We start from the raw sequence: 24,043 nt of genomic DNA on the forward strand, positions 1-24,043 counted from the left end.
CTTCTCTGTTTATACAGTAAGTAATCCAAAGAAATTCTATCATTCAGCACAACTTTAGTAAAAAATGTAAAGTCTACTGTGTAACCATAGCCTTTACAGTGTAATCTGCTATAAAGCCCTAGGATAGGGGATAAATTTCTAACCATTGCCTCATTTATTCTAAACCATGGGGAAAAAAAAGACCTATCAAAGGATGCCCATTTAGAAAAGTAATGGCATCCTGGTAATGCTCTTTAACCTATTTTGAATAAGTTCTCTTTAACTTGTGAAACAGGTTAAGAGCAGTGGACGTACATTCTGGTTCTGATATTATGAGACAACAAATGTCCCATTAAAATTTCTCATCCACATTGGCTTTCCTTTTTTTTTTTTTTTCTATTTTTTGAGACAAAGTCTCATGCTGTAGCCCAGGCTGGAGTGTGGTGGTGTGATTTCAGCTCACTGCAACTTCTGCCTCCCAGGTTAAAGCAATTCTCATGCCTCAGCCTCCTGAATAGCTGGGATTACTGGAGTGCACCATCACACTAGCTAATTTTTGTATTTTTAGCAAAGACGGGTTTTCACTAGTTCATCAGGCTGGTCTCGAACTCCTGACCTCATGATCTGCCCGCCTCAGCCTCCCAAAGTGCTGGGGATTACAGGCGTGAGCCACCGTGCCTGGCCTGCCTTTCATTTTTTTACATATAAAAGATGTTATATTTTGCATATATGTTGGCTGCAAAATTCTCTACATATAAGTATAGCTAATGAGTGCACACAAAAGATGCTTTTTAAATTTCTATTGCTTGTCGAGCCATAAACAGACTTAACTTAGAGTATCATGGTAGCAGATGTGTCTTGATTTTTGATTTTATTAAAAAAAGCTATCTACATAAAGGTGTCCATCTGCTTTTTAGGAGAAACCTTTCTGGTTAGCTTTACTTTAAGATCTCCTATGGGTGTACAATTAAAGAGTTTAGAGGGGCCCTTCTAAGTTGTGAGATTATCAACCCAGTGCTCAAAGTCTTGAAGTCTTGCTTCAGTGTAGATGGCAGGCAGACTCAATCTCTGGGTTCTAGATAAAAAAGGGTTTTAGTGTCCTCAGTCAGTAGACTATTAAGGCTTTCATATGCTTTGTCATAATGCATTAAAGCCTTGTTGAATTTAGTAATATTAGACTTCAGTAGCAGAAGATACATGAGGTTCTCTTAGGTGCATAGGCCTTTCAATTACTATTTTTAAATGGTCAACATATTTTTTCCACTCTAAATGGATCTGATATGTCATCAATCTGCAATTACAAAAGCAATCCAGTCAATTTAGTTGGCTTTGCTCAATACTACTGTATCTATAATATCTTCTCTCTTTTTTTTTTTTTTTTTTTGAGACAGTCTTGTTCTGTCACCAGGCTGGCGTGCAGTGGCGCGATGTCGGCTCACTGAAACCTCTGCCTCCTGGGTTCCAGCAATTCTCCTGCCTCAGCCTCCCAAGTAGCTGGGACTAGAGGCATGCACCACCATGCCCGGCTAATTTTTTGTATTTTTTAGTAGAGACGGGGTTTCACCATGTTGGTCAGGCTGGTCTCGAACTCCCGACCTCAAGTGTTCCACCCACCTCGGCCTCCCAAAGTGCTGGGATTACAGCTGTGAGCCACCACGCCCAGACTATCTTGTTTAACAGTTTTAGAACTTGTCTAGAGAAATAAGTATCTTTATCATTGAAGATATTTTCAGAAATGTTCCATGAGAAAACAGGTATCCTAATATCCTTTAAGTTACTGTTATAACATCAACCCTCTTGAATGAGAAAACTTTTATACAGGAAAGCATGCATTAAAAATGGCAAAAAAAAAATATGCATAAATGTTTAAATGGCTCATCAGGTAACAGAAATGTGGGATTATATGTTTGACAAAAAAAAATTGGTATTAATCTGTTTTAGTAATTTAGAAGGGTTACCACACACAAACAGACACACACTTAATTTATATTTAATTTAGATTATTTTATCTCTTCTGTGGTGAGTAATGGAATGCAGAGCTGTTAATAATGGAAGCTTTAAGAAGTCAGGAATGAACAAGTGGCTGTTGGCTGTCTAGATTCTCCAAGAGTCCACATTTAACATTAAATCTGTCCTCTTAAATACCAGATGTGTTTCTCCAATTTAGGTGCATAGCACTGATGACTAAGGGGTTTTCATAGGTAATTTGACTTAGGCCACAGAGTTAATTCAAACGGCATATCTAAAAAATTTCAGTACTGGCTGATTTAACATATGTGGCAGAATATTTTTCTAATATTTAATTAATCTTTGTTTTGCTTGGGTTAGCAGTTTTATAAGACTCAATCTCTTCATTAGGATTCTCACAATCCTTACCCAGTCCAAACAATAAAATCCTAAACTGATCAGAAACCTATACTTGACTTTACTCATGTTTTCATAAACCTCCTTAAAGACACAATACTTTACAATTTCACAAGCTTTTGGAGTTTTGAGAAACTACATTAGAATTAGACCATTAACTATGGAAATGACTTAAAATGGTTATAAAGAGGCTGGGCACGGTGGCTCATGCCTGTAATCCCAGTATTTTGGGAGGCCAAGGTGGGTACATCACCCTAAGTCAGAAGTTCGAGACCATCCAGCCTGATCAACATGGTGAAACCTCTTCTCTATTAAAAATACAAAAATTAGCCAGGCATGGTGGTGCATGCCTGTAATGTCAGTTACTTGGGAGGCTAAGGCAGAAGAATCACTTGAACCTGGGAGGCAGAGGTTGCACTGAGCCAAGATCACACCATTGCACTCTAGACTGGGCAACAACAGTGAAACTCCATCTTAAAAAAAAAAAAAAAAGGTTATAAAGAAACAAATAAAAATAAATGGATTGTATCTTCAGCCTATAATTATTTATCCTAATAACCATAATTATGACAATTAGCATATAATCAGATATATTAGATTTTTAGAAATTTCATACATTGGCCAGGTGTGATGGCTCACGTCTATAATCCTAGCACTTTGGGAGGCCAAGGCGGGTGGATCACAAGGTCAAAATATCAAGACCATCCTGGCCAACATGGTGAAACACCACCTCTACTAAAAATACAAAAATTAGGCTGGGTGCAGTGGCTCACACCTGTAATCACAGGACTTGGGGAGCCCGAGGCAGGCTCAAGAGTTCAAAACCAGGTCAGGACAGGAGTTCATCAGCCTGACCAACATGGTGAAACCCCATCTCTACTACAAATACAAAAATTAGCTGGGTGTGGTACCATGGGCCTGTAATCCCAGCTACTCGGGAGACTGAGGCAGGAGAATCACTTGAACTCTGGAGGCGGAGGTTGCAGGGAGCCAAGATCTCACAACTGTACTCCAGCCTAGGTGACAGATGGAGACTCCGTCTCAAAAGAAAACAAAAAAAAATTAGCTGGGTGTGGTGGCGTGTTCCTGTAGTCCCAGCTACTTGGGAGACTGAGGCAGGAGAATGACTTGAACTCAGGAGGAGGAGGTTGCAGTGAGCAAACATTTTACCACTGCACTCCAGCCTGGCAACAGAGCAAGACTCCGTCTCAAAAAAAAAAAAAAAAAAAAAAAAGAAATTTCATACATTATGAAATAAACATTAATAACATGTATTAAAATATTAAGGTGAAGATCAAACATTTTTGACAATGCTTTCCACGTAATTCAACACAAAAAATAATTCTGTTTATTATTCTTTTATGTGCTGCATTGGCATTGGTGGTCTATAGTATCCAAAAGTTAGAGGTCAAAAAAGACACAATTTTTCAGCTGGGTGCTGTGGCTCATGCCTATAATCCCAGCACTTAATGGGAGGCAGAGACAGGTAGATTACCTGAAGTCAGGAGTTCAAGACCAGCCTGGCCAACATGGCAAAACCCTGTCTCTACTAAAAATACAAAAATTAGCCAGGCATGGTGGCGCACACCTGTAATCCCAGCTACTTGGGAGGCTGAGACAGGAGAATTGCTTGAACCTGGGAGGCAGAGGTTGCAGTGAGCCAAGATCAGAGCACCGTGCTCCAGCCAGGGCAATAGAAAAAAAAAAAAAAAAAAAACAGAGACAATTTGTAAGCTAAAATTTGATTTAGAAAAGCCTGTCAAATATGTCAAAGAATTAAAATAGTTTCTTGATATGTGTAGGCTATTTATGATTTTCAACACTTACTAAAACTACTGTGCCTAAAACAATCTCTTACTTTGAATTCAAGTGGCTATAGACGGATCTGCTAAGAAGACATTTTATTCTGTTGCAATTTAGCAAAGTATTTGAGTACATCTTGAAGTTGTCTTTTGATTTTTAGAAAGGCAGTGCTGATTTTCAAGATCCCAAAGTCAGAAGCAGCCATGGGGCAAATCTCAGCAGCACATATGGAAATCACACACAGTGAATCCATCCCTCACCCTGAACAAATTGTTCTCATCCCAGACTGCACGTTAAAAATCACTTGGGGCAAGGCAGAGAGGAGTGGGGTGGTGTTAAAAAAATCCCCTAAACACAAGTTGCCACACCCTAATTAAATCAGAATTGCTTGAGTTGAACCTGAGCAACAGTGTGATTTTAATCTGTATAGGTGATGACAGAGTGCAGCCAAGCTTAAATGCCACCACTGTAAATTAACATTTTTTGGTGACCTAATTGTAAATTATTTCTCAAATGAATGTAAAAATGTTTGCTGCTAAGTCATGGCCTTTTAGTGTAACCAGTATTACTAAACTATTCTTCTTCACTGAACCAATCTTGCTGTTAGTTTTGTGCCGTAATCAACCCAGTTCCATATATACTGAGTACCCACTGAGCAAGGCACTGTGCTAGGTGCCTTGGCATTGGCAATCATTGCTGTGAGGGAAATTTTTCTGGAAAAAACAAACAACAACAAAAAAAATTGCATTATCTTAAAATAAAAAACATACCATGAACCAGACTGAGGTAAAAATAAAAAGACCTACAGTTTCACTCAAGGGGTAGGGCTGTAATACTCCCCTTTGTTGGGGTCCGCGTGTTTCCTAAACAAAGGAATGAACACACAAGACAACACAGGACAAGACATACATGGCGGCCGCGCTGAACGGCACACTCTGCTTTATTTTATCCAGCCGTTTGTAGAATGTTGCCAAATCACGGGAAGTGTGTTGCTTCTCTGATCTTTCCTTGACTCGCAAGATCAGTAAAACATTGACCAGTTCCCAGAGCCCGCTGCTTACAGCTGGCTCCTTCATCCTTCTTGTTTGCAGAGAAGGAATGTCCTGCTTTGTTTGCAAGAGCAGGGCTTATCGGGAACATCTCGTTTGCGAGCACACAGTCCTCTACACCCCTTGGAATATTACAATCTGTATGATCATGCCCTATGTTCCACCATAAACAAACCAAAAAATACTGCCATTATTCTGAGGTAGAGTCAACATTTTGGGCAAATAGGTACTATGTACTTTTTGTTGATATAAAACATGCATACAGAAATATATGTGGAAAGCATTCATTCGTGCAAAGCTTAATGAATTCTTACCAAGTAATATACTGCCTGTAATCCCAGCACTTTGGAAGGCCAAAAAGGGCAAATTGCTTGAGTTCAAGAATTTGAGACCAGCCTGGGCAATATGGCAAGACCCTGTCTCTACTTTAAAAAATTAACAAAAAACAGAGCTATGGTGGTTTTTGTTTTGTTTTGTTGTTGTTGTTGTTGTTGTTTGGTATTTTTTAAAAGTAGAGAAAGGATCTCACCAGAGGGTCCAGGATACTTGGAAGTCTGAGGTGGGAGTCATAAGTCTTATTGAAAAAACAGGCTGGGTGTGGTGGCTCACACCTGTAATCTCAGCACTTTGGAAGGTCAAAAGGTCAGAGGTTTGAGACCAGCCTGGCCAACATGGTAAAACCCCATCTCTACTAAAAGTACAAAAATTAGCTGGGCATGGTGGCACACACCTGTGGTCCCAGCTACTCAGGAGGCTGAGATAGGAGAATCACTTGAACCCAGGACGTGGAGGTTGTAGTGAGCCTAAGCTGTATCATTGCACTCCAGCCTGGGTGACAGAGCAAGATTCTGTCTCAAAAATATATATATATATTGAAAATGGTATTTATAAATATTTGGATGCAGATACTTTGAGGCTGTGTAAATACACTGTTTCTCCTTTAACTTTAACCCACAATTTCTACATTCCCCAACATATCTTGTCGACAGTAATTACTGTGGTGTCCTACTGATTTCCTATATTGCATTATCCATCTACATTGATTAGTACTTGAAATTCTGTAGATTTTTTTTTTCTTTCTGTTTTCCCCAATATTTAAAAAATCAATATTTTTAATGGACTCATAGACATTTCTTTTATTCAAAGAGTTATAATCCAAGGCTATGATTATTTATTTTGTTTCTCACATTGTTCCAGCTTGGGCTGCCAGAAAGTCTTTCAGATTGGCTTCATTTGACATGTCTTCTTCTGTTGTTCATAAAGTGCTTTTAACTTTCTGGCTTCACAAGATACTCTACCTTAACTTGGATTTTCTATTCCAGTGCTAGACTTACCTATTTTTACAATAGTGTTATTCCCCTTATTGAGGAATAGTACTTAGAAACCATAATATGAAAGCTGGGTATGCTCATTAATACTGGGGTGTCACAGCTTCTGAAACCTTTCAGCAGACAGAGTTTGGCAATGTACTTACCAATATACACTCACGTATGAATAAATCTCTTTTTCTCTGTCTCTCTCTAAATGAAGATATTATGAAACACACATTTATCCAAATATTCCTAGTGGGGATAGTGGCTCGTGCCTGTAATCCCAGCACTATGGGAGGCCAAAGCAGGTGGATTGTTTGAAGCCAGGATTTTGAAACCAGCCTGGCCAACATGGTGAAACCCCATCATTACTAACATACAAAAATTAGGTAAGTTGGTACACACCTGTAATTCTAGCTACTCAGGAGGCTCAAACATGAAAATCCCTTGAACCTGGGAGATGGAGGCTTCAGAGAGCCAGGAATGCACCACTGCACTACAGCCTGGGTGACAATGACTCTGTCTCAAAAACAAAAACATGTGCAACTCCAGTCCAGCATCATATCACTTATTCTAAAATTCTCCCTTTGTTGCTAGTATTTTTCAAGTTCAAAAAACAGGCAGTAATTACTACGTGTGTGTGAGTATACGACAACATATAGTTTTAAAAATTGCTAATTCATATGCTTATGAAGAAACAACACCAACAAGAATACAGTTTGTGTATTGTTTTTGACTCTTACAGTATTCAATCAAAACATTGTTTTTCAAAGTGATTTAAATTAAGACCTTTCATTCCATCCTTTTTTTTTTTGAGATGGAGTTCTCGCTCTTGTGGCCCAGGCTGCAGTGCAATGGCACGGTCTTGGCTCTTTGTAACATATAGTCTCCAGGTTCAAGTGATTCTCCTGCCTCAGCCTCCCAAGGAGGTGGGAATACAGGCATGCGCCACCACACCTGGCTAATTTTGTATTTTTTGTAGAGTCAGGGTTTCTCCATGTTGGTCAGGCTGATCTCAAATCCTCGACGTCAGGTGATCCACCCACCTCGGCCTTCCAAAGTGCTGAGATTACAGGCATGAGCAACCGCGCCAGCCTCATTCCAACCTTCTTTGATAGGGTTAGGTAATACATTTCTATTAGGTTAAGCTCTTTTTTAAATTTTCTACATTGTATCTAAATATACTCCAAATCATTTGTTTTTGTTTTTTTTGTGTGTTGCTTTGCAGAGAGGAAAATTTATTCCCTGTGATGTTCAGTTTCATAAGATTTGACAACTGTCTAGAGTCACATACCCATCTTCAGAGTACCACACAGAACTGTTTCATTGTCCTAACTACTACTACTACTTTTTGTTCTCCTTTCTCCTCCTTCTCTTCCTCCTGATTCTCCCTCCTCCTCCTCCTCTTTTTCTTCTGCTTCCTTTTCTCCTTCTCCTCCTTCTATTTCTCCTTCTCCCCTTCTCCTTCTCCTTCTGCTTTCTTCTTCTTTTTTAGGAAGGTCTTGCAATATTGCTCAGGTTGCTCTTAAAATCCTTGGATCAAACAACTCTCTCACCTCAGCCTCCCAACATCCTGAGATTATAGGTTTGAGCCATCAAGCCTAGCTTGATTATAATCAATCTCTATAACTTTCTTTATCTACAATGCCATATAATTGGATTATATAATATGTAGCCTTTTGGATCTTACTTCCTTCACTGGAAGAAATGCATTGCTGACTCATGCATACTGCGATGTGGATCAACAATTTGTTTTATGTTGTTGATATTGACAACTAGGATTCTGTTTTATGGATGCACCACAGTTTATTTATTCAACTGCTGAAAAGCATCTGGTTTATATCTAGTTTTTTGCAATTAAAAATAAAGTTAGCAATACACAGCCACAAAAAGTTTTCATTTCAACATGAGTTTTCACTTTGCTTTAGTAATGACTTAGGAGTGGACATCCTGGTAACATGTAAATGTATATATATAACATTACAATAAACCACTAAATTGTTTTCCAAAGTTACTGTATCATTTTATGTTTCTAGTTTTAGTTGCTCTAAATCCTCACCAGCACTAAGTCCTTGCAATTTTTCTTTGCATGGTTGCCATTCCCATAATTGTGTGCTCTCATTGAGACATATGCTTTTTTCCCCCCCTTTTTCTGCTGGAAAGCCCAATTTATATAATCCATGTAGAAAGAAATGTATAAAATATTGTTGTAGAATATATTGGGTTCTGGCTGGATACTGTGGCTCCCACCTGTAATCCCAGCACTTTGGAGGCCGAAGTGGGTGGATCCCAAGGTCAGGAGTTCACGAGCAGCCTGGCCAAGATGGCTAAATCCTGTCTCTACTGAAAATATAAAAACTAGCAGGGCATGGTGGCAGGCGCCTATAATCCCAGCTACTCAAGAGGCTGAGGCAGAGAATTGCTTGAACCTGGGAGACAGAGGATGCAGTGAGCCAAGATTGTGCCACTGCACTCCAGCCTGGGCGACAGAGCGAGACTCCATCTAAAAAAAAAAAAAAAAAAAAAAAAATTCATAACAGGACTGAGTTGTTTGCAACATAGACTTTACTCCTGTACTTGCCCTGATTATTTGCATAAGGTAGAGCAAAAATGACTATCTCTACATAGGTCTTTTAGATTGGCTTTGATGGAAATCTAGTCCACAAGGAATAAGACCTTCTAAAGCTGAGGCACAGCCATGTGTTTGTATCCTCAAATACCTGCGAGCTGGGTAATCCTTTCCTCTTAAGGTCCCAAGATAAACTTGGAGCTCTTAAGCCTGTTAAAAAGTGATATTTTTCACTGACCACAGGTCAGGAAGGCTGTACAAAGACTGTGTAGACAAGGATATGAGGGTAGTTTTTTCAAGGGTTTTTATCATCTCTGCAAGTCAAGCTTGACTCTTTAAAGGGAAGCGTACCCTTTCAGTCAAAGTCTTGGTTAAAATAAACAAACAAACAAAAAACAGTTTCTCCAATTGCATCCTGTTGTTAAAGAAAATGGATTCTTATTGCACTCATACAAACAACTATATTGCCATAAGTTAAGAATACTCACAGATAGTTTCCAAATTCTAGAGGAAACAGGCAGAGAAAAACAAACATATTCCAAATTTTGTTCATAGGAGTATACTTTACTCAATTATTGAAGGCCAAAAATAGTTAAAAACAAGTTTCCTTGACTCTAAAACATGAAACAAGAATCAGCAATATAGCAAGCAAAAGTCAAAAAGGTTGCTTTAGTTTTCTGAGTTCAGTTCATTTAGTTAACTCTTGTTTTGCTTGATATTCCTGAACATGTTAGCTCCTCATGAGTCCTGTGCTTTTTTTTTTTTTTTTTCTGAGACAGAGTCTCTCTGTCGCCCAGGCTGGAGTGCAGTGGTGCGATCTCAGCTCACTGCAACCTCTGCCTCCCAGGTTTGCCTCAGCCCCTGGAGCAGCTGAGACTAGAGGTGCCAGCCACCATGCCCAGCTAATTTTTTGTATTTTTAGTAGAGACTGGGTTTCACCGTGTTAGCCAGGATGGTCTTGATCTCCTGAACTCGTGATCCACCTGCCTTAGCCTCCCAAAGTGCTGGGATTACAGGCCTGAGCCACCAAACCCGGCCCTGAATCCTATCCTTTTTTCCTTTATTCCAATGTCACAATCTCCAAGGCTATCAGAAACTTGTATTTGAGAGCACCTGTGAACATTATATACCTTAATATAAACCATCTTTTAAAAAGGATTAAAACAAGACAACACTTGTCAGCGAATAACAAAATGTCTAGGTTAGTTATAGTTAGAAACACAATTGACAAAGAAGTTTGGCTATCTCTGTGGTTTACGATAACTTACAACCTTTATTATCATTGATACCATATATTAGAATTTTAGAAAACCCAAATAATTTTGGAACATATATTAGTATTATTCACCAAAATATAAACCAAAGAAGATTGAATAAACACCATTTTGCCAATCTCATGTACCTAAATATGTCAAATAATTCTGTTTACCTCTCTTTTGGATACTCCAGGGGCCCTCTGAATCATCGAAAAGCCAGGAATCAGGAAAGGCAATTTTGAAACTAAAGTTTGATTTTGGGAAGCATGTTAAGTGTTAGAGATTTGAAACACTTGATGTTATAAAATAGAATTTCAGATTATCGTAAATTGCTTATTTTGTTACAATGACTCAGAAATTTTAAAGAAGCAACAATCTTTTATAACTTTTAACAAATTTTGCTAAAAAGCAGATTAGTGCATTACAAACACCTTGTTGTGCTTTGATTTCAGTTTTTTATTTACAGAAAAACCATGTAGTACCTTTTTGAATTTAGTCAATATATCCACACATGGAATTCTTTGCAAGATTTTTACAATCCTTCCACCATTTGTTTGAATTTTTGCTCTATTTTGTCTAATTTAAAACAATCTTTTATTCTCTCGGGTTCAGACAGAAAAATTCTCACTTGCCTATAAGCTGGATTTAGAAATGACTCATCATTTCAACTCTGGATGCATGTTCATATATGACAGTCACAATTTCAACTGTGGATTTTTTCCATGTGTGAGATTCAGGACTTACCAGTGGGCTCTGTCCATGTGTAAAGATGACAATTTTAATGGTTGCTGGGGTATGCATATGAGAAACACAATCTCACCTGTGTTCTGAACCCTGGAATGGCAATCTCTGTATAATAAGAGATTTATATAGCATAAAAGAAAGTGGTATTTCTCTAGGACCTTCGTACAAGAAAACCCACGATCATACTCACGATTTTAAGCCTAGCTATAAGAAACAAGATCTCTTCTACTGGCTGATTTGAGGTATAAGAGTCATCATCACACTCGTTGCCAGGCACGGTGGCTCATGCTGTAATCCCAGAACTTTGAGAGGCTGAGGCGGGCAGATCACTTGAGGTAAGAGCTCAAGACCAGGCTGGCCAACATGGTGAAACCAATTATCTACTGAAAGTACAAAAATTAGCTGGGATTGGTGGTGTACACCTGTAATCCCAGCTACTCAGGAGGCTGAGGCAGGAGAATCCCTAGAACCCAGGAGGCAGAGGTTGGAGTGAGTTGAGATCACACTACTGCACTCCAGCCTGGGTGACAGAATGACTCCGTCTCAAAAAAAAAAAAAAAAAAAAAAAAGATCAACATTATCACACCTGTGAGCTAGACTAAGGCATTTTAAAATCTTACCTGTGAATAGAGAGGGATAAGAGTCACGTCACCAGGTTTTTGGCCAGGAATACGTCACAATCTTTTCTGAAGGCAGGGACCACACAGGAGTGTCACATCACCTGAATACTCAACCAGGAATATGTTACAGCCTTCTCCTGAAAGCAAGACACAGACAGTATAGTCACACCACATAGGGGCTGAGCCCAGCAATAGGTAACAATCCTCTCTGTGGTCAAGGTCCAGTTACCAGAGACACATCAACTGTACCTGGGCCTAGTGATAAGTCACAATTTTTCCTGTGGACAGAGTGCAGGCAAAAACGGAGTCATATTTCTGAGGTAATTGATGCAGAGATATGTCACAAGGCCCTCTGTAGACAGGGCCCAGGGAGGAGCCTCTCATTTTTTTTTTTTTTTTAATTATACTTTAAGTTCTAGAGTACATGTGCACAACATGCAGGTTTGTTACATATGTATACATGTGCCATGTTGGTGTGCTGCATCCATTAACTCATCATTTACACTGGGTATATCTCCTAATGCTATCCCTCCCCTCCTCCCCACAACAGGACCTGGAGTGTGATGTTCCCCTTCCTGTGTCCAAGTGATCTCACTGTTCAATTCCCACCTGTGAGTGGGAATGGGACCAGAAACCAGAAATCAGGAAGAATCAAAAGTCTCCGAAGATGCTCAGATTAATGTGAAAGATGCTGTGGTTACCCACAGTCATGGAAGGCTTTGGATGAACACCCAAAGGGTCAATACTTACAGGATTTGGAATTTCTGCTATTCCAAATACGTTTTCCATAATAAATTTGTTATATCAAAGAATCATTATACTTCACTTTTTTTTTCCTTTTTTTAAAAATTATACTTTAAGTTCTAGAGTACATGTGCACAATAGGCAGGTTTGTTACATTTGTATACATGTGCCTTGTTGGTGTGCTGCACCCATTAACTCATCGTTTACATTAGGTATATCTCCTAATGCTATCCCACCCCCCTCCCTACTCCCCACAATAGGACCTGGTGTGTGATGTTCCCCTTCCTGTGTCCAAGTGATCTCATTGTTCAATTCCCACCTATGAGTGAGAACATGTGGTATTTGGTTTTCTGTTCTTGTGATAGTTTGCTGAGAATGATGGTTTCCAGCTGCATCCATGTCCCTACAAAGGACATGAACTCATCCTTTTTTATGGCTGCATAGTATTCCATGGTGTATATGTGCCACATTTTCTTAATCCAGTCTGTCACTGATGGACATTTGGGTTGATTCTAAGTCTTTGCTATTGTGAATAGTGCCACAATAAACATACGTGTGCATGCGTCTTTATAGCAGCATGACTTATAATCCTTTGGGTATGTACCCAGTAATGGGATGGCTGGGTCAAATGCTATTTCTAGTTCTAGATGCTTGAGGAATCGCCACACTGTTTTCCACAATGGTTGAACTAGTTTACAGTCCCACCAACAGTGTAAAAGTGTTCCTATTTCTCCACATCCTCTCCAGCACCTGTTGTTTCCTGATTTCATAATGATCGCCATTCTAACTGGTGTGAGATAGTATCTCATTGTGGTTTTGATTTGCATTTCTCTGATGGCGAGAGATGATGAGCAATTTTTCATGTGTCTGTTGGCTGTATGAATGTCTTCTTTTCAGAAACGTCTGTTCATATCCTTTGCTCACTTTTCGATGGGGTTGTTTGTTTTTTTCTTGTAAATTTGGTTGAGTTCTTTGTAGGTTCTGGATATTAGCCCTTTGTCAGATGAGTAGATTGCAAAAATTTTCTCCCATGCTGTAGGTTGCCTGTTCACTCTGATGGTAGTTTCTTTTGCTGTGCAGAAGCTCTTTAGTTTAATTAGATCCCATTTGTCAATTTTGGCTTTTGTTGCCGTTGCTTTTGGTGTTTTAGACATGAAGTCCTTGCCAATGCCTATGTCCTGAATAGTATTATCTAGGTTTTCTTCTAGGCTTTTTATGGTTTTAGGTTTAACATTGAAGTCTCTAATACATCTTGAATTAATTTTCGTATAAGGAGTAAGGAGAAGATCCAGTTTCAGCTTTCTACCTATGGCTAGCCAATTTTCCCAGCACCATTTATTAAATAGGGAATCCTTTCCCCATTTCTTGTTTTTGTCAGGTTTGTCAAAGATCAGATGGCTGTAGATGTGTGGTATCATTTCTGAGGGCTCTGTTCTGTTCCATTAGTCTATATCTCTGTTTTGGTACCAGTACCATGCTGTTTTGGTTACTGTAGCCTTGTAGTATAGTTTGAAGTCAGGTAGTGTGATGCCTCCAGCTTTGTTCTTTTGGCTTAGGATTGTCTTGGCAATTTGGGGTCTTTTTTGTGTCCATATGAACTTTAAAGCAGTTTTTTCCAATTCTGTGAAGAAAGTCATTTGTAGCTTAATGGGATGGCATGGAATCTATAAATTACCTTGGGCAGTATGGCCATTTTCACAATATTGATTCTTCCTATCCATGAGCATGGTATGTTCTTCCATTTGTTTGTGTCCTCTTTTATTTCACTGAGCGATGGCTTGTAGTTCTCCTAGAAGAGGTCCTTTACATCCATTGCAAGTTGGATTCCTAGGTATTTTATTCTCTTTGAAGCTATTCTGAATGGGAATTCATTCATGATTTGGCTCTCTGTTTGTCTGTTACTGGTGTATAAGAATGCTTATGATTTTTGCACATTGATTTTGTATCCTGAGACTTTACTGAAGTTGCTTATCAGCTTAAGGAGATTCTGGGCTGAGATGATGGGGTTTTCTAAATATACAATCGTGTCATCTGCAAACAGGGACAATTTGACTTCCTCTTTTCCTAACTGAATACCATTTATGTCTTTCTCTTGCCTGATTTCCTTAGCCAGAACTTCCAACACTATGTTGAATAGGAGTGGTGAGAGAGGGCATCCCTGTCTTGTGCCAGTTTTCAAAGGGAATGCTTCCAGTTTTTGCCCATTCAGTATGATACTGGCTGTGTGTTTGTCATAAATAGCTCTTATTATTTTGAGATACGTTCCATCAATACCGAATTTATTGAGAGTTTTTATCATGAAGAGCTGTTGAATTTTGTTAAAGGCCTTTTCTGCATCTATTGAGATAATCATGTGGTTTTTGTCTTTGGTTCTGTTTATATGCTGGATTACGTTTATTGATTTGTGTATGTTGAACCAGCCTTGCATCCCAGGGATGAAGCCCACTTGATCATGGTGGATAAGCTTTTTGATGTGCTGCTGTATTCGGTTTGCCAGTATTTTATTGAGGATTTTTGCATCAATGTTCATCAGGAATATCAGTCTAAAATTCTCTTTTTTTGTTGTATCTCTGTCAGGCTTTGGTATCAGGATGATGTTGGCCTCGTAAAATGAGTTAGGGAGGATTCCCTCTTTTTCTATTGATTGGAATAGTTTCAGAAGGAATGGTACCACCTCCTTCTTGTACCTCTGGTAAAATTCGGCTGTGAATTCATCTGGTCCTGGACTTTTTTTGGTTGGTAGGCTATTAATTATTGCCTCAATTTCAGAGCCTGCCATTGGTCTATTCAGGGATTCAACTTCTTCCTAGCTTAGTCTTGGGAGAGTGTAAGTGTCCAGGAAATTATCCATTTCTTCTAGGTTTTCTAGTTTATTTGCATAGAGGTGCTTATAGTATTCTCTGATGGTAGTTTGTATTTCTGTGGGGTCAGTGGTGATATCCCCTTTATCATTTTTTATTACATCTATTTGATTCTTCTCTCTTTTCTTCTTTATTAGTCTTGCTAGTGGTCTATCAATTTTGTTGATCTTTTCAAAAAACCAGCTCCAGGATTCATTGATTTTTTGGAGGGTTTTTGTGTCACTATCTCCTTCAGTTCTGCTCTTAGTTATTTCTTGCCTTCTGCTAGCTTTTGAATGTGTTTGCTCTTGCTTCTCTAGTTCTTTTAATTGTGATGTTAGGGTGTCAATTTTAGATCTTTCCTGCTTTCCCTTGTGGGCATTTAGTGCTATAAATTTCCCTCTACACACTGCTTTAAATGTGTCCCAGAGATTCTGGTATGTTGTCTCTTTGTTCTCATTGGTTTCAAAGAGCATCTTTATTTCTGCCTTCATTTCGTTATGTACCCAGTAGTCATTCAGGAGCAGGTTGTTCAGTTTCCATGTAGTTGAGCGGTTTTGATTGAGTTTCTTAGTCCTGCGTTCTAGTTTGATTGCACTGTGGTCTGAGAGACAGTTTGTTACACTTTCTGTTCTTTTACATTTGCTGAAGAGTGCTTTACTTCCAACTATGTGGTCAATTTTGGAATAAGTGCGATGTGGTCCTGGGAAGAATGTATATTCTGTTGATTTGGGGTGGAGAGTTCTGTAGATGTCTATTAGGTCCGCTTTGTGCAGAGTTGAGTTCAATTACTGGATATCGTTGTTAACTTTCTGTCTCGTTGATCTATCTAACATTGACAGTGGGGTGTTAAAGTCTCCCATTATTATTGCGTGGGAATCTAAGTCTCTTTGTAAGTCTCTAAGGACTTGCTTTATGAATCTGGGTGCTCCTGTATTGGGTGCATATACATTTAGGATAGTTAGCTCTTCCTGATGAATTGATCCCTTTACCATTATGTAATGGCCTTGTCTCTTTTGATCTTTGATGGTTTAAAGTCTGTTTTATCAGAGACTAGGATTGCAATCCCTGCTTTTTTGTGTTTTCCATTTGCTTGGTAGACCTTCCTCCATCCCTTTATTTTGAGCCTGTGCGTGTCTCCACATGTGAGATGGGTCTCCTGAATACAGCAAACTGATGGGTCTTGACTCTTTATCCAATTTGCCAGTCTGTGTCTTTTAATTGGACCATTTAGTCCATTTACATTTAAGGTTAATATTGTTATGTGTGAACTTGATCCTGTCATTATGATATTACCTGGTTATTTTGCCCCTAGTTGATGCAGTTTCTTCCTAGCATCGATGGACTTTACATTTTGACATGTTTTTGCAATGGCTGGTACCTGATGTTCCTTTCCATGTTTAGTGCTTCCTTCAGGATCTCTTGTAGGGCAGGCCTGGTGGTGACAAAATCTCTAAGCATTTGCTTGTCTCTAAAGGATTTTATTTCTCCTCCACTTATGAAACTTAGTTTGGCTGGATATGAAATTCTGGGTTGAAAATTCTTTCCTTTAGGAATGTTAAATATTGGCACCCACTCTCTTCTGACTTGGAGAGTTTCTGCTGAGAGATCTGCTGTTAGCCTGATGGGCTTCTCTTTGTGTGTAACCTGACCTTTCTCTCTGGCTGCCCTTAACATTTTTTCCTTCATTTCGAATTTGGAGAATTTGACAATTATGTGTCTTGGAGCTGCTCTTCTCGAGGAGTATCTTTGTGGTGTTTTCTGTATTTCCTGAATTTGAATGTTGGCCTGCCTTACTAGGTTGGGGAAGTTCTCCTGGATGATATCCTGCAGAGTGTTTTCCAACTTGGTTCCATTTCCCCCATCACTTTCAGGCACACCAATCAGACATAGATTTGGTCTTTTCACAAAATCCCATATTTCTTGGAGGCTTTGCTCATTTCTTTTTACTCTTTTTTCTCTACACTTCTCTTCTCGCTTCATTTCATTCATTTGATCTTCAATTGCTGATACTCTTTCTTCCAGTTGATCGAGTTGGTTACTTTACTGAGGCTTATGAATTTGTCTCGTAGTTCTCGTGTTATGGTTTTCATCTCTATCAGTTCTTTTAAGGTCTTCTCTGCATTGATTATTCTAGTTACCCATTCATCCATTCTTTTTTCAAGGTTTTTAGTTTCTTTGTGCTGGGTACGTAGTTCCTCCTTTAGCTCTGAGAAGTTTGATCGACTGAAGCCTTCTTGTCTCAACTCGTTAAAGTCATTCTCCGTCCAGCTTTGTTCCGTTGCTGGCAATGAGCTGCATTCCTTTGGAGGAAGAGATGCGCTCTGATTTTTTGAATTTCCAGCTTTTCTGCACTGCTTTTTCCCCATCTTTGTGGTATTATCTGCCTTTGGTCTTTGATGATGGTGACATACTGATGGGGTTTTGGTGTGGGTGTCCTTTCTGTTTGTTAGTTTTCCTTCTAACAGTCAGGACCCTCAGCTGTAGGTCTATTGGAGTTTGCTTGAGGTCCACTCCAGACCCTGTTTGCCTGGGTATCAGCAGCGAAGGCTGCAGAAGATAGAATATTGCTGAACAGCGAGTGTTGCTGTCTGATTCTTGCTCTGGAAGCTTTGTCTCAGGGGTGTACCCCACCGTGTGAGGTGTCAGTCTGCACCTAGTGGGGGATGTCTCCCAGTTAGGCTACTCAGGGGTCAGGGACCCACTTGAGCAGGCAGTCTGTCTGTTCCCAGCTCTTAATCTCCGTGCTGGGAGATCCACTGCTCTCTTCAAAGCTGTCAGACAGGGGCGTTTACCTCTGCCGAGGTTTCTGCTGCTTTTGGTTTAGCTATGACCTGTCCCAAAGGAGGCGTCTACACAGGCAGGCTGGCCTGCTTGAGCTGTAGTGGACGCCACCCAATTCGAGCTTCCCGGTGGCTTTGTTTACCTACTTAAGCCTCAGCAATGGTGGACGCCCCTCCCTAAGCCTCGCTGCCGCCTTGCCGTTAGATCTCAGACTCCTGTGCTAGCAATGAGTTAGGCTCCATGGGCATGGGACCCTCTGGGCCAGGTGCAGGATATAATCTCCTGGTGTGCCGTTTGCTAGGACCCTTGGTAAAGCACAGTATTAGTGTGGGAGTTACCCGATTTTCCAGGTGTTGTGTGTCTCAATTTCCTTTGGCTACGAAAAGGAATTCCCTTCCCCCTTGCGCTTCCCAGGTGAGGCGATGCCTCACCCTGCTTCAGCTCTCGCTGGTCCGGCTACACCCACAGACCAGCGCCAACCGTCCGACACACACCAGTGAGATGAACCCAGTATCTCAGTTGAAAATGCAGAAATCACCCATCTTCTGTGTTGCTCACAATGGGAGCTGGAGGCTGGAGCTGTTTCTATTTGGCCATCTTGGGCGCGCCCCCCAGAGCCTCTCATTTTATAGGTGTTGGGCCTCGTATATGTCCTAACATGCAAAATAGGGCACAGGCAAAAATGTAGAGTCACATAACATGAGTGAAGGGCTTAGAAATATGTCATAATGCACCCTGTGGGCAGTACCAAGGCAAGAAAAATAACTCACATCACCTTGGTGAAAGGCCCAGCCAGGCCAGGCATGGTGGCTCATACCTGTAATCCCAGCACTTTGGGAGACTGAGGTGGGCGGATCACAAGGTCAGGAGTTCGAGACCAGCCTGACCAACATGGTGAAACCCCACCTCTACTAAAAATACAAAAACTAGTTGGGTGTGGTGGTGCATGCCTGTAATCCCAGTTCCTCAGGAGGTTGGGGCAGAAGAATCGCTTGAACCCAGGAGGCAGAGGCTGGAGTGAGTGGAGATTGCACCATCAAGGTGCAGAGTCAAGCAATATGTCACACTCTCATTTGTGGGCTGGGCCAAGTAGGAAAGTGAAATCACTAAGGTGGTTAGCAGATGCATACAATCACACCTGCAGAAAAGTCCAGGAATTAGAGTAGAAATTCCACATATGTCTAGGTTCTAGGTATGAGTCAACACTTTCTGTGTGTTGGGTCTAAGTATGTGAGTCACATATAAATGGTTGACAGAATGTGAGCAGGAGAACCACAATTTCTTCTGCAGGCTTGTCCTTTCAGTGAAGTCCCAGACTCATATATGTGCTGTATCTTGCTCTGAGAGTCACCAGTTCACCTGTAGTCCAGATCCACATGAGAGTCAATTATTCAACTTTTGACAGTCTCTGTGTCTGACATTCAGAATCTCAACAGTGAGATGTGTTTATGGGAGAATGACAAGCTTTACTGTTGCCTGGGTGTGCATTCAAAACACAAAATCTTACCCATGTGCTATGTTCTCTTATGATACAGTTTCAGTTGATGGATTTATACAATATGCAAGAGTGGCAATCCTTGTGACCTTTGTCCAAGAAGATCCAGAATCTTTCCTGTGGTTCCAAGCCCAGATATGAGCATTAACACCTATCCAATTGGTTTAGTCCAGATAGAAGGGTCCTCACCTTTTAACAAGGTGGGTTTAGAAATGAATCACTGCCTGGCATGGTGGTTCACATGTGTAATCCCAGCCGAGTTGGGCAGATCACGAGGTCAGGATTTTGAGACCAGCCTGGCCAACATGGTGAAACCCTGTCTCTACTCAAAATACAAAAATTAGCTGGGCGTGGTGGCAGGTGCCTGAAATCACAGCTACTCAGGGGGTTGAGGCAGGAGAACTGCTTGAACCCAGGAGGCAGAGGTTGCAGTGAGCCAAGACTGCATCACTGCACTCTAGCCTGGGTGACAGAGCAAGACTCTGTCTCAAAAAAAAAATCACCATCCAAATTGTGGCCAGACATTCACTGAGGACAGTCACAATTCCAATTGTGAACTACATTCATGTGTGATTCAGGGCCTCACCAGTGGGCTCTGTCCATGTGTGAGGGTGACAATTTTAAAGATTGGTGGTCTGTGTATAGAACACAATCTCACCTGTGTGATGGGGCCCTGTTATGACATTCTCTGTAACATACTAGGTCTTTATATATGTCAGAGAGTGAGAGTTGTACAGAAAGAAGACTTCTTCATTTTCCTAAGCCTATCTAGGAGCAACATTATCTCTCCTATTGCATACTTCGAGGTATGACAGTCATCATTACATCTTTGTGCTTGGGCACGATATATGTCACAATCCTACCTGTGTGTAGTGAGCAAGCACAAGAGTGACATTAACTCTGTGCTGGGCCAGGGGTATGTCACAATCTTCCCTGAGAGCATGGACCAGGAAGGAGAGTCACATCACTGGGTGTTCGACCTCAGTGATTGGTGAAGACATATATTGCAATGACTTCTGTAGACAGGGTCCAGGATGAAGACTTACATCATCTGGGTGTTGGCCTCAGGCTTATGTCACAATAGCCCAAGTGGGAAGAACACAAGCAAGAGAGTCACATAACTTAGGCCCAACAATATATCACAATACACATATGGGCATCACCAAGAAGAAGAAACTCACATCACCTGAGGGCAAGGCCCAGTGACATGTCACAATGCCTCCTGTGGGCTGTATCAAGGCAGAATAGAGTGACATTATCAAAGGTCTGTGTCCCCTAATATGTCACTGGGTACTGGGCCCAGGTGAGAGTCAAATAACTCAGATGCTGGGTAGAGGCACATGTCGCAATCACACCTATAAGAAGGTCCTTTGGTGACATTAAAAATGACAAGGTCTTGAGTCAAGGAATAAGAGTCAACATCTCCTGCAAGTTGGGTCTAAGTACAAGAAGTCACAATCTCAATGGTGGAATGGATTTGTGCATGAGAGCCTCAATTTCTCTTGTAAACCCTGTGCCTTGGTGAAGTTACAGCCACAAAGGTGTGCTGAATTTTGGTTAAAGAGTCACCAACCCAACTGTGGACAGAATCCACACACGAGAGTTCATTTTCCAACTGCCTCCCAATGTGAGATTCAGAACCTCAGAAAAGGGTTGTGTTTATTTAAGTGAATGACAATCTTTGCTGTTGACTGGGTGTGAATATGAGTGTCACAATCTCACCTGTGTGCTTGGCCCTGTCAAGACACTCTCTGTATCACTTGAGGGCTTTATATGGTCTGCATGAGTCACAATCTCCTCTGAGATTTTTGTGGTGTTATGGACCTATGATCTTATGTGGCTCTAAGTCTGAGAGTCAACATTCTCCAATTGGCTGGGTCCAAAGAGGAGAGTCCTCACTTGCCTATGAGCTGGGTTTAGAAATGAGTCACTATCTCAACTGTGGTCAGATGTTCACATATGATATCACAATCTTAACTGTGGACTGCATCTTCACATGAGAATCATGAACTCCTCAATGGGTTCTGTCTCTGTGTCATAGTGGTAATTCTAAAAATTGACAGAGTGTGCTGATAAGAAACGTGATCTAATCTGTTTGCTTTGTACTATGATGACACTCTCTGCACCATCTGAGGGCTTTATACAATATGAGACAGCATAGTAATTCTTTATAACCTTCATACAGAGAGGAGACCCAGGATTTTACTCCTTTTTCTAAGCCTAGCTGTGAGAGACAGTATCTCTTCCATTGGCTGGTACAAGGTATTAGAGTCATCATCACACCTGTGAGCTGGACTAAGATATACGTCACCAACCTACTTGTTGACAGAAAGTACCCAGAACTGTCACATCACCTGGATGCTGGGCCAATGATATGTAAAATTTTCCCTGAGGGCACTGACCAGGCAGGAGAGTCACATCACCAGAGTTCTCAACCAATGATACGTTACCATTTCTTCCTAAAAATAATACACACACAGGAGACACATCGCCTGGTGGCTGGACCCTGGATTATGTCACAATCTTTCCTGCGAGCAGGGGACAGGTAGAAACAGAGTCACATTTTTTATGTAACGGATGCAGATACATGTCACAAGAACCCCTGTGGACAGGGCTGAGGCAAGGCCTCCCATTGTTTAGGTGTTTGGCACAGTGAAATGTCACAATACCAAAAAATGTGGTTCTCAGGCAGAGCAGAAAAGTCACATTGCCTAAGTGCTGGTTCCAGTGGTATGTCACAATCTTTCCTTTTGGCAGGATCTAGGTGATGAAGAAAAATGTATGTCCTAATATACCCATGAGCAGAGCCTATGTGCTAGAGTTGCATCAGCCATATCCTGAATGCAGTGATACGTCAAAATATACAATTTATGCAGGGCTCAGGCAGGAGAGAGTATCATAACCTAGGTGTCACTCCCAGTGACACATTGCAATACCTTCCTTTTATTTTTTTTTTCTTGAGATAGAGTCTCACTCTGTCACCCAGGCTGAAGTGCAATGGCATGATCTTGGCTTACCACAACCTCCACTTCTTGGGTTCTCACTTATAAGTGGGAGGTAAATAATGAGAACACATGGACACACAGAGGGGAACAGCACACACTGGGGCTTTTCAGAGGGTGGAAGGTTGGAGGAGGAAAAGGATCAGGAAAAATAACTAATGGGTACTAGGCTTAATCTTTACAACAAACCCCCATGACACATGTTTACCAATGCAACAAACGTACACTTGTACCCCTGAACTTAAGTTTTTTAAAAAGACCTATTTGTATGTTTTAAAGAAGAATCAGCCAGTATTTTCAAAGATGGTTTTGTTTATAAAATGTAACCTGCCACTTGTCTAGGAAATACTTTTTATATTTTTTTTAAAAAGCACAAAGCTGAAGGCATCATAATATCTGACTTCAAAATTTGCTACACGGCCATTGTAACCAAAACAGCATTGTACTCACATAAAAACAAACACATAGGTCAATGTGCCCAATAAGCTCAGAAACAAATTTATGCACCTCTGCTATTTGCAACAACATGGGTGGACCTCGAGGATATCATGTTAAGTGAAATGTCATATACAGAAAGACAAATACTTCATGATCTCATAATTTTACTCATACAAGGACTCTGAAAAAAAGGGTTTGTAGAAGCAAAGAATACAACAGGTGTCACCAGAGACTAAAGTGGGAGGATGGGAAGCGGTTACTTAACAAATATTAAGTTCCAATTAGATAAGAAGAGTAAGTTCTGGTTTTCTATTACACAGTAGGATGACAATGATGAATAAAAAAGTGTGGCATATTACAAAATAGTTAGCAAAGGCCAGGTGTGATGACGCATGACTGTAATTCTTACAGTGTGAAAGACTGAGACGAGAATTACTTGAAGTCAGAAGTTCAAGACCAGCCTGAACAACATGAGACCTTGTCTCTACAAAAAAAATAAATAGACATGGCATGGTGGCATGTTTTTGTAGCCCCAGCTACTAGGGAAGCTGAGGTGGGAAGATAGACTGCGAGTCTGAGGTTACAGTGAGCTATGATTGTACCACTACACTCCAGTCTGGGTGATAGAATAAGAGTCTGTCTATAAACAAATAAATAAAAGATAAGGCTGGGCGTGTTGGCTCCAGACTGAAATCCCAGCACTTTGGGAGGCCAAGGCGGGTGAATCACTTGAACCCAGAAATTCAAGTACAGTCTGGCCAATGTGGCAAAATCCCATCTCCAATAAAAAGATAAAAATTAGCCAGGCGCGGTGGCTCACGCCTGTAGTGTTAGCACTTTGGGAGGCTGAGGAGGGCAGATCACCTGGGGTCAGGGGTTGGAGACCATCCTGGCCAACATGGTGAAACCCCATCTCTACTAAAACTACAAAGATTAGGTGGGTGTGGTGGCTCACCCCTGTAATCCCAGCTACTTGGGAGGCTGAGGCAGGAGAATTGCTTGAACCTGGGAGGCAGAGGTTGCAGTGAGCCAAGATAGTGCCATTG

The 24,043-nt window shown here is 40.7% G+C and overlaps 1 long non-coding RNA gene across 1 annotated transcript in view; it reads right to left on the minus strand.

Moving 5' to 3' along the window:
• LOC110742265 overlaps window positions 1–24,043 on the minus strand; it is a 32,163-nt gene that overhangs the window by 2,842 nt on the left and 5,278 nt on the right. The window contains exon 2 of the long non-coding RNA XR_002519726.2: window positions 11,695–11,831. This is a non-coding gene — a long non-coding RNA (uncharacterized LOC110742265). The remainder of the gene's footprint in view (window positions 1–11,694; window positions 11,832–24,043) is intronic.

This window comes from Papio anubis, chromosome 20 (assembly GCF_008728515.1).
Source record: "Papio anubis isolate 15944 chromosome 20, Panubis1.0, whole genome shotgun sequence".
Classification (NCBI taxonomy): domain Eukaryota; kingdom Metazoa; phylum Chordata; class Mammalia; order Primates; family Cercopithecidae; genus Papio; species Papio anubis.